Source organism: Calypte anna, chromosome 5, assembly GCF_003957555.1.
Source record: "Calypte anna isolate BGI_N300 chromosome 5, bCalAnn1_v1.p, whole genome shotgun sequence".
Taxonomy (NCBI): domain Eukaryota; kingdom Metazoa; phylum Chordata; class Aves; order Apodiformes; family Trochilidae; genus Calypte; species Calypte anna.
The window spans coordinates 4,820,938-4,835,185 of NC_044250.1; positions in this window are offsets into that span (position 1 = coordinate 4,820,938).

The window sequence follows — 14,248 nt, forward strand, 5'->3', positions numbered from 1 at the left end:
CCTAATAGTAAATGATAACCCAAGAAAATACAAATTATGCAACACAATACATGCAGATAGATTTATCTATACATACATGCATATTTATATATTATAATACATTATGCATTCTATAAGTATTAATATAACTTGTGTAATATGTCATGTGTTTACATCATCCATGATTTATAGAGTAATAAATATACTATAGGTAGTATATTCTGTTTATGGTATGTATAACTTATTAAGTAGTGTGTTGAGTAAAGAATTCTGCATTTCCAAAACCTTTAGAAAAGAGAGAGGAAATTCCTCTGCCTCATATATACATGATTTAGGTTCCTAAATTTAAACCCAAACAAATACTCTATTTCAACTTTGGTTTTAATCCTCTGCTGTCATTTTCAAAATGGAATTTTTGAAACAAAGTCTGATCACTGAAATTAACTATTACTCACAAAATAATCTCCAACCTGACCCCTTTTCATCTTAATTCCATTATGTCACTAATGAAGGAGAGCAGAATTTTGATAGTTTTAGTTAAAAGTACTTCTTAATCAGTGAACAGTGCTAAGCTAAATCATTACTTTACAGCTCTGATAACATTTCTGATTGCTAACATTAAAATATCCATTTCTTCTGCAAAATGAACACACTCAAATATAAGTTGACCTATTTCTTGGCATGTTCACATGCAGACTGAAGCTATCACATGTTATTTGAACACAGTCTAACACTTTAAGAAACCTTTTTAGTGGTGTCATTGCTCTGCAGATGTGACAGGCAAGGGCTCTCTGCAAGTAATGAAACGCTATTGCTTTTCCCTTCTCCAGCACAGGGGAGGTGACTGCCATCTGTAAGATATTCCCACATGGCCTAATGCTTAGCTAAATTTAGTGGTTCCAGCTGGATCTTGTTTTCAGGGTACAGTAACCTTAATAACATAGCACTGGCTTTGATGGGCAAATGGTACAGCATCAGGAATGAACTTTTCATTTCCAGTCCTTGGTGCACACGTGACATCTCTGTATTTTATGGTCAGCTGAAGCAAGCCTGATTTTTTTGGTTTGTGTGTTACCCTATATTAGCATCCTGCAGTACCCTGAAGGTGCTTTCTTATGCCTTTCAACTCTTCTCATCTCCTGATGGACCTGGCTGATCAAAAAGAAGGTTGAAGCTGAATTTATTTCACACATAATATGAGAGATCTAATGTATTATTATTTCTGAATCAGGACATAATGTATTTGTTGGAAAAAGCATGGTCAGTGCTCTTTAAAGCTCTTCAGTGATTGATACATCTGTCTCATTCCCTTCCTCATCTCCTTCTTTCTCTTTCAAATGCCATTTTAACTGGGAAAAAGCTTTAAAAAAGAAATTAATATCCTCCGGGAAACGTACTGGTTTGAATTACTGCACAGAGAAAAATAATTCACTAACTCAGAAAAGTCTGTCAGAGCAAAGTCCCTAAAAGATGGGTGAAAAAAACCTTTATTTTTCTACATTTGCAAAATTTTCACAGATGTAAATTTTGATTGCTGGGTGATGAGCAGTAAAGGAGAGAAGATAAAGACAGGACTCAGCAATCCTGTTTTTGTTAATTACTGAAATGCAAAACGATGAGTTTGGATTAATTTTATGGAGTTGTTTTGCCTTTTATTTTCAGAAATGAAAACTAGGAAAATAATTTGCACAGTGACTTTTAAGAAAAGTTTTTGGATTTTTTTTTTTAATCACTTAATACAATTCTAGTCCTTCTAGCCTGCAGGCAGATAAGGAGAATGCTGTAGCATGGCTGGGAGGAAAAAACACATTGTGTTCCTCTTCTGGCAGCTGTTAGTAACAGTGGCAGTGGCAGTTCAACACAGTGTTCAGAATATGCAGTTCTTAACATAACAAGAACATTTTCTTTTAAGATTTGCAAAGCATTTTATTCACTTGGGAGTCAGATAGGACATACTTTTTATATCAAGCAAAAAAGCATGAAAGATTCAGCTACTTGTGTAATTATATGCCTGTAAGGACAGATTAATTCATGGTGCCAACCAGAGGGGGCTTGCACATTTTATCTTTCAGTCTTAATTAATCTGTTTGCTGTGCTGCATGAAGCTAAAAGGACTACAGTAAATAAAAATGGAACATAAGCATAGACACATACAAGGAAATTAGCAAACCTTTCTTTTATACTTTGCAGCCTATTTTTAATTCATAAATAGTTTCTTCATGGGCTCACACCCACCCACATCCATTCCATGCTTCAGACAGCAGATTGCAAGTGGTATAATAACACAGATTTGAACACCCAGTTGTAGGCCAAGTGATAAAATTGATATCTCTCAAAAATCACCTTTTCAAGTGAGAAAGGAAATATTTTACATGATAAGCCTATTTTAGCATTCTTGGAGGAATCCAACCAGATGACCAGACCTTACACTACAAAATGATCTTGCTAGGCTGGAATACAATCATCAGCTATTACAGGAGTACTCAAAGCCTTTTCTCTAGTCATATTTTTTTTTATTGGCACTATGATTCCCCTTCCCAGCTTTTTGTGAAGTCAGATAGTCATACCCAACCTTAAATCTGTGAAAACATTACTATGCTGTGCTCTGACACTCATCAGAAATATCCTGGCTTCTCTGTTTTGCAGGCTTGGACCTATCATGTCAGCTGCATCCTTTGCCAGAAAGACATCTGGGATTCACTTCAAAATGAAAATATATTCTTCCTCCAAAAGGTAAAGCTCAAACACACCAAAACTTATGTGAGGTGTGCACTTTTCCTCTGTTTTCTGAGAGTTTAGCTGAGATCAAGAGGAAATAACTTTAAAACCCCATAAAATGCTACTCAGCCAAGGCTTGGAGCATGTTGCTGTGTCTCTAGACAGCAATATGCTATTGAACAGCCAGTTCACTTCCTTGGTCAGTATTTCTTTCTTCACACTAAGAATCAGGAGCCTTAGTCATCTACTGGAGATTTTGCTGCAGGTATTATCAAAACAGAATACTAAAGGGCTGTCCCCACCACAGTCTGTGAAATATGTTTTGCAAGGTGTTGTTTGTGTATTGCAATGTCTCTAGGCAGAATTAGACATTTCAGCAGGTTTTTTGAAGTCAAGCTAAAAAGTGAAAAGCAGGGTGTTTGTGGGCTTTGTTTTTCTGATCCTCTTAAGTATTTAAAGAACAGGGAATGAAAAGACAACCCAAAACCAAAGTTACACTGGAAAAACCCACAGTATGCTGGTTTTGTGAGAGGAATCATCCTGTGTGCTTTGTTTTGTTTTCTTTTCTTTTCTTCTGGGGAAATTCAGTCTTCAGCTGTGATTGTTGGAAGCCTTGCAAAAGGTCTTGAGCAGGTTACACTTGGGATGTTTTAGTCAGGAAGCAATAGATTGGACCTGGCACAGTAACAGGCTTGTCAATTGCACAGCAAAAGATAAGTCTCCTGCTGCACATAAGGAACAAGCTGCACAAGAGGAGACCAGAGTGAAGATGGGAGAAAAATCAACATAAAAAATCCATCTCCACATGGCAAAAAGAATGCCCCAGCTTTCTAGTCCAATACTTACTTTTCAGTGAGACATTAAAACCAGATGTCAAAGGACAGGGAGTCATTGAGTCATTGTCTTTCTTACTTCTGAATCTTTTCAGAACCTATTTTATTTTTTTTTTTCACATTTCTCAATCCACAGAACCACAAAGTGGTTTTACACTCTCATTTCCTAAGACGTGTACATCAGAAGCAGCTCTGCTGTCTTCTTTTCAAGGTGTTTTTAGGCACACCCTGCTTCCTTATCTTTCATCATCTGTTGTAGTCAGGAAGAGCTGTTTTAAATTGGTTGCTGTCCTAGCATGGATTTCTCTAAATTAAAGGAAGGCTCAGCTAGCAGGATGCTGCAACCTGCATGGCTTTCTTCTGCTTTCCTCCAGCCCTGTGCTGGGGAAGAGGAGAGAGCACCTGTGAAAGCAGCCATCTGGTTTGGGGGGGGATAAGGCAGCTGTTTGGAAGGCAGCTTGTGGCTGATGTTGCAATGAAATGTATTAAAAAGTCAGACCCAGTAATTTTGAGTGTTTTCTCCTCCGATTGCATTGCTAGGCAGGCATCCTACATGTCATGTTGAGCAGAAAAAGGAAAAAATCCCAAACTCTAGGTTAATGGAGAGGGAATTAAAAAAAAAAAAAAACCCTCTCCTCTCCATTCACTCTGTTTCTTTTAATTAAAAAATGGTTTTAATGTAAGCAGAAGAAAGAAGACATTGTCTCCTTGCTATTGTTCTAGCTGGCAAGGTTGAACAGCTCTAATCCATATCTGTAGGATCTCATTAATTTAGGACTCATATTTCTTGTTTTTCTCCTTTCTTGCAGTCTCATTAATTACAGTCTCATCTATAGAAGCCAAGAATATCCTCAAATAATGGAAAGGAACATCTATTTCATGTTAATTAAGCAAAGGATTGGGGAAAGAATGGAAAATTGCCATGTATTGAGTACACCAGCAAGGAGGCAATGGTGCTGTTGAGGAGTAGAGAGGCTGAGTGGTAATTCAGGCACTCTTCTCTCTCTGGTACATCAGCTTTTGTTTTGTGGCAGTTAAAGGACCTGTAACTTTCTCTTTCTGCTCCCCAAAATGGGATGTTTGAGCTTGTCTTGGTCTGTGTGGGATTTCTGCAACATTGGTAATGAAGTTTTATCCTGCCAGCACTTCACAGAGCAAGGAGGGCTTGGGACTGGACATGAAATGTTTTAAAGAGAATCTTTGACAATTATTTTAACAGCCCATCTTGATTAAATACAGGAAAATAAGTGTTAACATCTGTTATATCTATCCCTATCTTCCTTTGAGGTATAGATATAAAAATAGCTGTATTTCTGTAGTACAAATGCTAACAAAAGGGGGACAGCATATTATCAGAGAGAGCATGCACAGCTGTAGAAATATTCTATACAATTTCCCAAAGCACCTATCAGACATTTCCCAACAAATAATGTCTTGGCCAGACTGGCTGGGCCAGCAGTGCTGGCAGGGTGAGGAATTCTGTGAAGATAGCATTCATTTTTTTTTTTTTTTTCAGGGTACTATGTACTGTATTCACTGCAGGGAGGGAAATGGGATTTGAAGGAAAAGAGAGCTTCTCTGGGTTATCTTTTCAGCATCCTTTACTATCCAGACTACTGTTGCTGACCAAAGATCATAATCAGATGCTTCAGAAAACAGGGAAACATGTTTTTAAACAGTATTTCTCTGTGGAAATCTCTACAGTTTTGGATAATTTTCTGGTACCAGTTGCCCAAAGTTTGTACGTTTTGTACAACTTATCTGCTCTTCCATTTCATTAAATATTGGTGTTGCTGTTTTATGAGATAGGTATCACAAAGCTGTTTTCTCTGATCTTACCTTCATTATTTGGTAATTTCTTAAGATTATTTAAAAAAATGGGGGAAGTGAAGAAATTAGAAGGATTTGTTTTGTTGGGTTTTTGCTTTGTTTTGTTTTTTCAACATTCTTTTCAGGTAAGGTATTTAAATACATCAAAGTGTTTCCTTTTCTTATTTTTAAAAAATCAGGGGTTTATGCAAGATAAACAAGAAATATTCATTTGCCAAGGATTTAGCTGGTTCTTCTGAAATACACTTTTTTCTCTCTGTATATATCTGCTGAAGAAATTTTTGGTCCTGCTGGCCCATTACATCCAAGTTTGCTGGTGGAGTCAAGGAATCAGATATTCAGAGCTTCTGTGTTAGGAAAATAATCAGCTGATACCAGAGAGGAATTCTAAAACTGTTCAGAGTGCTTTGATGTACCTGTTTTCCCTAAAATCTCTACAGAATTCCTCTAAGTGCTTCAAAAGAAGATGTTAAATGAGAGTTCACACCTCCTAGTACTCAGAGGTCGATCAGTTTTCCAATTCAGACCCCAAGGCACCCAGGCTCTCTTCTGTTCCATGCTTTAATGAATAATTTGTTTCCTCTGAGCTGATTTGTGGGGATAGAAAGGGAAAGGCCATACAGAAGAGGGGAAGCAGATTTTTTTTTTTTTTCTTTTCATAATCCAAACCCAAATGCAGAAGCTTACACTAGGATTTCTTGCACAGAGGGGAAAATATTTGTGCATCATTTCAAAACTCAAGTATGTTTAACTACAGTTAAACACCTTTAAATATTCTGGTAAATTTGCCATAATTTGTTTGGATATTTCTTTATATCAGTTTGGTTTTGACCTGAAATAACCTTTTTGGTTTTCTCTTCCAGGGTGAAATTCCATCATCTCTCACCCTGCTCTTCTCACCATCTTTGCTGTGATAATGTAAATGTGGGCAGTCAGCAGTTTGCTGGAGCATGGTCTGCAAATCAAAATTCATAACCAGGAGAGTCCTCAGGAAATGATTTCAGAGAATGCCTTATCACCAGGCTGTCAAGTCAATGCCATGTTAAATGTTAATAGGGTAGCTCAATGATAATTAAGTCTCTTCAAGCAATTTTTTTCCTTTTTCTTAAATTCCATTTTAAAACCTGAGGATATACATTTACTTGTCATGTTATTATAGATTTTTATTAACTCTAAAACTTTATTTAGTCTGAGGAAATTTATGGTCATCCATGAGCAAAGGAGGAGGATGGATTTCTTTTATGCTGCATTCCACAGACTTATTATCAAATTATTGTGGCCTATTAATAAGGCAGAACTTGAGAAAAAGTGTGAAATTCCTTATGTACTTTGGTACAACCACCTATCAGAGAACAGAGTAGAGATTACAAGGCCAAAATTGACATGGCTTCATCTGCTCTTGATGTAGTTCAGGGACCATATTTTAGGTGATCTCTACCTGGTCCTGTGGAGTGAATTCCCATCAGCACTTGGAGGGCTGTAGGTTCCTCCTTTGGAGAAGTGCCACGAGTTGGTTTCATCTAAAATGAATCCAGCTGTTGGGCTTGGAGATTTAATGTAAACTGAGCAGCCCAAGCTGGCTACCCGAGTTTGCTTCAGCAGTAGGAGGCTTGCAGTGTTCTTCAGAAAGTGATAGAGAACAAAAGTATCTGAAAATTCTCTGGGAGTTTGCTATCTAAAGATCTTTCCTCCATCTGCTGAGGTAAATCTTCCTCCTTAATGAGAAAATTAAGCTGTGAATATTCTGTCAGCTGGATGTAGGTTATGGTTTTAAGATTTGCATCTACAATTAAGCAATATTTGTGGTGATTAAAAAAGAACCATATTTATGTCTTCAACTTATCTTTGCCAGCCAGTGAAATTGGTTTATGAGTAGGTTCAATCCTATCAAATTTGGCATGTCATCAGCTTTATAATAGCCTGCTTTAGAGCTTTAAAGAGACTTGAAATAACATTTCTTATTTTGAAATGAAATGAGACAGTGCTGGAAAAGAACTATAATTGGTTCAAATGCTGTGCTTAGGAATAATGTAAATTGTATGAAAAACATTGTGCAAAATTTAAGGGCTGCATGCAAAGTTAGTGTCTATATTTCAGAGCTGTTTTCTTTTTAATGCTCTGTACATTTTTATATTCTGCAAATTCTTCATCCAGTTACATGAAGGTTTAAACTGTATTAAAATTATTAAGAGAGCTCTGCCCCTTTCCACCTTCTGGAAGAACTTTAATTTGCCAAGTGAACTAAGGTAAAAAGATCTTACAACAGAACACAAGAGAAAGGATGTAGACAGGTATCATTAGGTTATTTTAGTTGAGGCCTCATTTGAAGACATCTAAGCTACTTCTATTTTTATTATATTAGAAAGGCTTTGTGAGAAGTGATAGAATTATTTTATTCTAGAATTATTTTCTTTTAATATCTATGGTTAGAAAAGCAACCCACAGTTTGAGTGCAAACTTCCCTGTTGTTCACTCTGCCTTCCAACCAGACCAGAGAGGTCTTTTGATCTGATGAACAGTGGTGCAGAACAAATAGTCAGACCTGGGTAATAAAGAAATGATCCAGCTTCAGGTCTAATTCAAGAGACATTTCCACAGATTCAGCTGCAGCTGTTTCCATGAGGATCTGAAATAAATCACATTCCTTCTTTGACTGCTGAGTAGCATCTGAAGTAAAGGTTCTGGTAAGTCAGGACTTGTATTTTAATTTAAGATCTCCATAGCTAAACTAATGGACAGTATCCATTATAATAAGTCTTATCTCCATGTGTGAAGGTGGGTGAGAATTCTACAACTGAAAATAATTCTGAAAAGGAGAAAATGTCACAGATGAAAAATCTGACTCAGTAGAGAATACTTAAAACCAGGAATTCTGTGGAGCTCTCCTTTGCACTAGAAGGTTGGTAATAAATTGTTGGAAGGTTGGAAATAAATTCACTGGCTGAAGGCTCTCCAGACAAAATCACTCTGGAAGATTCTCTGAGTACAGAAGATGTGTCACTTACTCAAGGTATTGTACTTTGCTTTGCAGCACTGCCCAGTGTGTCTTGCTCATGTACTCTTCCTCTTCAGAAAAAGCAATGGAATTATTCACAGTTTATTTGGTAAAGTAAATCCAGTCTTCTCCCATTAGAGTCTGTCCTACAGTCTTTACAAAGCATTGCTCAGAACTGAAAAATGTTTGAATTCAAATGTTATTTACAGAAAATTGAAAGACTGGCCTAAAAAAATAAACTAGATTTTAAAGAATTAACTGTATTATAAAAACTCAGTTGGTAAAACTGTGGGAGAGATCATGCTTGGCAAAATCTTCTGGGTCCCAACTGCTGCTAAGAGAGGAGCATGAACAAGATAAGAGAGTTTGGGAAAGTGTTTGCCCCAGATCATTCTTTAAAGAGGGAAAAGGATGCCAGTCCCATTTAATGAACATAAGAGAATGGCAGTTTCCTAAGTCTGACCCACAGGAGAGATGTCAGTGAGGGTCAGAGGGCTGCTGGCAGCAGGACAGACACTTGCAGTTCTGTGTCCCCCATCTGCAGCCTCTCAGATGAGGTTCTGAGCAGCACTGAGGAGCTGGCAGGTACATACCAATTTTTTAAAGAAGTCTAGCACTATCTGTGGCATTGCTGATAGGGACTGCAGATGTTTAGTTTCCTGGCTGCTGGTTAATTATGTCATTAATAAACTGCTTCAGCACTGACCTAGTTTAAACTGCAGGGACTGAACAGATTTTGCCTGTGAGATAAATCCACGCATCAGTCTTTTACCTCTGAGTTACAAGACACCATTTCATAAATTTTGATTTGCATACCTGTGTGAGAGAAATCATTTGCAAATACCACCAAATGTGCTAAGGTGGGGAAAAAAGAACATTTTTGAATTACTATTTCTTTCTGAAGCTGATGTGAAACTAATTTAGAGCCTCAAGGAAGAAAAAAAAAAATAATAAAAATGAGCTGTTCGATGGGGAAAAATGAGATTTTCTTTTTACATCCCAACTGAGGCTCTGAACCTTCTTGGGGATTAGATTCTTGGGCGTAAGTTCTGCAAACCATTGTCCAGGGTTTTTGTTGGGGTTTTTTTGATGGAAAATTTATTTTTACATACATGAAACCACAAATCTCTGGTGAAGTTGTGTTGGAGTTTGGGAGGCAATAGATGCTGTTGATTAATGTGTGCTAAACTGGAAAACTGAATTAACCTCTTTCATGAGCTCTAGGACTCTAAATTTCTGTAGAATACAACTCTCAGTTTATGATTGAAGGAATTACTTTCTGACATTTGCAAGCAGAACCAGAGGTCCAGCAGGAGGTAAATCTGCAGTGCAAGAATGTCTGGTGCTGGCCTTAGGGGAAACTTTAAATTAAACATGTCAGATGTTTTCTCTGCTTTTGTTGAGAAGTAAATTGTTTTTGTATTTTAACAAGGTAGCATAAAAGGAGAGGGACACAAGGAAGATTAGCCTTGGGTGGAACAATGAGATTCCATCAACCTTTTTCATGTTAAATCAGTTCATCCTAGAGAAAGGAAGTCAGTGTCAGACTCTGGCCTCAATCTCCAAGGTAATTTATGGATAGAGAATTTGCTTAAATCATGTTGGAGAACACAGTGCAGCAGGAAGGTTAAAATTGGGGAAAAAAGGAAGGTCTTTAAATCAGAGTAAATGTGGAAACTTTATATATAAATGTAAAACCTGGTAGAAAATCAATTGCAGACTGCTTCAAACAAGGGGGGAAATGATGCTCGTGCTGGATTTAGTGAATGTTCTGTTTTCCAAATGTGATTCCTGTGCCCTGCTTGGGAAGTTGGGAATTCTCATGGCAGGATAGATCACTGCCTTCCTCCTGCATACCCAAAACTTGCCCACTTGAAGGAATCTTTTCAAGTTTCAGTGGGGAAAGTCCTGGAGCGAAACGATACTTCAGCAATAACACAGTTGATGAGAAAGCCAAATGACCTCTATACACTTCATATGTATGATTTCTGACCATCTTCCCAGTGGGAAAAATATTTATTCATTTTAGTAGGCCTTCCTTCTGAATAATTAGTGGGAAAGCACTTTCATCCTTGATAATGGCCTTTGTGATTCTTTTCTATCTCTGATATATCCTGACTTTGCTGTCATTTATCTCACAGCTGAAATGACAGCAAATTGGGTCTGCAGCACATGCAGTTTGCAGTGTGTGTTGTCACTGCTTTCAAGGGCTGCATCGCAAGTGAAAGCCACAGTGCTTGTTCTCCCCAGAAAACTGGAGCAAGTGCCTGTTGTTAGACTCTAATCTCAGTGAGTTGAGCTCCAGCCATTAAGCTCCTATCAGGATTAATTAAAGTTTTGAAAGCAAAGGTTGGAAATGTGGCTATGGTAGTAGAAACACGTTTCCTCCAAGGATTAAATACAAGTCACTGGCTGGATCTCTTTTCGACTCCCTGTTAACAGAAATCTTCGTCCAGGTGATTTTTACTCCCCAGAATGAGACCTGACAGGTGCAGGACACACACTTGTGGAGCTGGGACTTCAGCTCCATCTGAAGCCCCATAAATTACCCAGGAGCTGTCAAATGGTAGAACACAATCAAATAGAAACCTAGCAATAAACTGATTAACAATTATAAAATGCATAACAATGAGAAGGGAACAGAAAGTTGAATAAAAATATGCATTATAATCTGAGAGCATTTGTATAATATCTTTTAAAAAAACTAAGCTCTCTTCAGTTCAGGTGGGGTTTTTTCCCCTCTTTGTCCAAACAGGCTGAACAGATATAAAAAAACATTTTTAATAGATCTAGTGCACCAACGTGGTCTTTCTAAAATGAAAACATTTGTTAGCATCTGAAATCCCACAGAAGAAGGATATTAACTAACTAATATGAGTGGTACCAGTTTCATACAGATGTCTCTTTAACATGCAAATAGTTTATTTGGATGCAAGGACACATTAGACTCCAGTGATCAGGAAGTGAAAAATGGCATCTGCTTCATGTTGTTCCAGTGCATGTGATCAGAATTTTGGTGTGTTTTCCTCTAGTGCATCAGATAGCAACACTGAAATAAACCCCAAAAAGGAGGAATACACAAACTGAGTATACAAAGGAGGCTTGATTTCCAATATAGTGGGTGTTGGTAGTAGATGATGGGCTAGAGAACAACAGATGCCTTTAAATCAGCCAACCATTATGCAAACAGCTGTTAGCAAGACAAAGCATCTAATTTCACCTACTGTAGTCTTAATTTTACTCCTACTATGCTGATCACATGCTGATTTCAGTTTGACATTTAAAAGGAGGTCTCAGCTGGTTTATATAGTACTTTATAATTTGTAAAAGGCCAACTGACTGATATTACTTTGGAGTTCCAGAAAATAAAACAGCTTATACCCCTCTGTTGAACATGAATGGGTTTTCATTAAATCTTAAACTGCTTCTTGCCCTTTCCCTAATATCACACCTATTATTTTTTTCTCTAAATGATGCTCAAACCCTAAATGTTGACATGACACTGTTATCTGTTACTATTCCTGAAGATGATTTAATGATCCTAATATCTAACATAAAGGTCCTGCTTTGCACAGAGCTCTTGATAGGATATGTGATGAAGGTACTTCAGTTACAGGTGGGTCAGATAACCAAGTACCTTATCAGAATGTAGCCCACAGCAGAGCACTGTTCTCTGGGTGCTAAACAGCCCACAGAATGTTTCTGCTCCTGGAAAACACATCATTTATTCATACTAGAGCAAGTGATTTCTGAAGGCCACGGATCATATCAGAAGTCTTTTCTTCAACAAAAGTGGGCTTTTAAAGGGTGTAAGTATCTGCACGTAGGGAAAAAAGCAATTTAGAAAGGTCTTTCTTGTGTTGGAAGGAACCATTCTACATGTGAAACTAAAGTCATGTCTGCCATGTACTATCCAATTTTGGTTTCATTTCCTCCTGTATTATCACTTTTCAAACCTTTCCTGCTGCTTTTCAGAGGTTGGATGATACTCTCCTCGACCATGCGGGAGACAACATCTCTGAGCTGCCCACCACCCATGATCACCATCCAGGGAGCTCCACCAGCCAAAAAGGACAGGAACACCAGAGGGTGCTTTTGGCCACATCCCAGTTCTGTGCAGTGCAATTTAAAATGAGGGCTTTCTCCATCAGGTGCTGTGTCCATGGGTACCTCTGTAACACTGAGAATCATGTCCTGTATATAGGTAATTCCATACATTCTAACAGGTTGCTAGTGAAAGTCTAAATATATGGCTTGGTCTGCTTTGTGTTTCACTGGTGTTAGAAGGACAAGGATACCAGGTGGCAATTCATCCTGTGTAAATGGGAAGCTGGGGGCTGAGCAGCAGAAAGCTACCACTGATAAAAGATTTGTGTGACCAGTGCTAGTTTTTTCTGCCTTTCAGAATTCTGATGCAGAGTCTTAGACAGTTGCTTAGGTCTTAAAGCTATTACAGTTTATATATCACTACTGCAAATTTTTCTCCTAGAGAGTGGGAGTTGCCAAGCAGAAAAAAGAGAAAAGGTAACAGAATTGTCCTCTGTGGTCAGGTAATTTTTTATGAGTCCTTCTTGTTTATTCTGCAGTGTATACCCAGTATCAATTACTATAATCACAGTGGAGACTGTGTGAACCCACTGGAGAGAAAGTCTATAAACATGATAAAGTGATGTCACTATCAGTTTATCTCTCTTTTTTTATTCTTGTCTTTCTTTTTACCCTCTCGTAGGTGACAGTGGTGGTAAAAATATGTGTTATCCAAAATGCAGTTGTTCTAAACTCAGTTGTTCTTACAGCATATTTATGCATTTATAAAGTCAATGGTGTCATCAAGTGGATGACTGACTCAAAAAACCCACAACTTATTAGGGTGGAATGGATATAAATCAGCATAAAAGTTTTGTATTTTCAGTTCAACCCTCCAAACCACCAATAATATATATATATATACACACACACACACTCTCAGATTATTTTTCTTGATTTGTGCCCACTAAAACCCTCATGAATTTTACTGTAGTTGGGATTAGACTCTGAAGCGTGGCTGTAATACCTGTTATTAACACCAACACAGACAGAAATGTTTTTCAGAGGAAACAGATATTGTTCTCTTGATGCAATCTCACTGCCTGAGTGAGTATAAATGTTTTTCTGTTTATTCTTACCAAGGAAGAGCTGTGCCTGTGACGTGGTGGAGCATTTTTTGCCCCTGTGAGAATGTCTGTGTGCAGAAGGGAAAGAACAGCAGGAGGAGCTGCCTGCAGAGTTCTGATTGCCTCAGAGTCAGCCCAGAAATGTTAAAGTCACTGTTTCCATCTTTATTTTAGCATCATTTATGTTTTCTGTTTCTGTCTGGCTGTGCTTAGCTTGGCACTGTGCACACTGTGACTGATAGTCTCTCACCTAAGTGCCAGCTTTTGCTAGGTTGGGTGTGAAAATTGTGTCCACGGGATGCCCAGTTGATAGAAGTAAAATTGTCTGGGATGCCAGATGTGAGCCAGCATCAGACCTGAGAGAAACTGTGGATGTGTCTGAACCTTGCAGATCCTACTCTGAAAGCTGTGCAAAAAAAAAAAAAAAAAAAAAAAAAAAAACAAACCAAAAAAATCCAACCTACCATTTAAAAGCAGAGCAGCCTCAGCCAGATTTTCAGTAGATAGTGTTAAATATATAAAAGGGTGGGAATCTGTGGGTGTTTGGGGACACAGGAGCTAAGAATGAATACCCTTGGAGAGGGAATGTTTCTCTCTGTCATTTCTTCTATTTTTCATATTGTACTGCACCTGCTGCACCAGTGATAAGTTTGGAATTCGGACCTATCCTGGCCATAAAGTTCAGTTTTAATTGAGATAGTGCCAACAATCAATAAGTGAAAGGCCAGAGACAAGTTTTC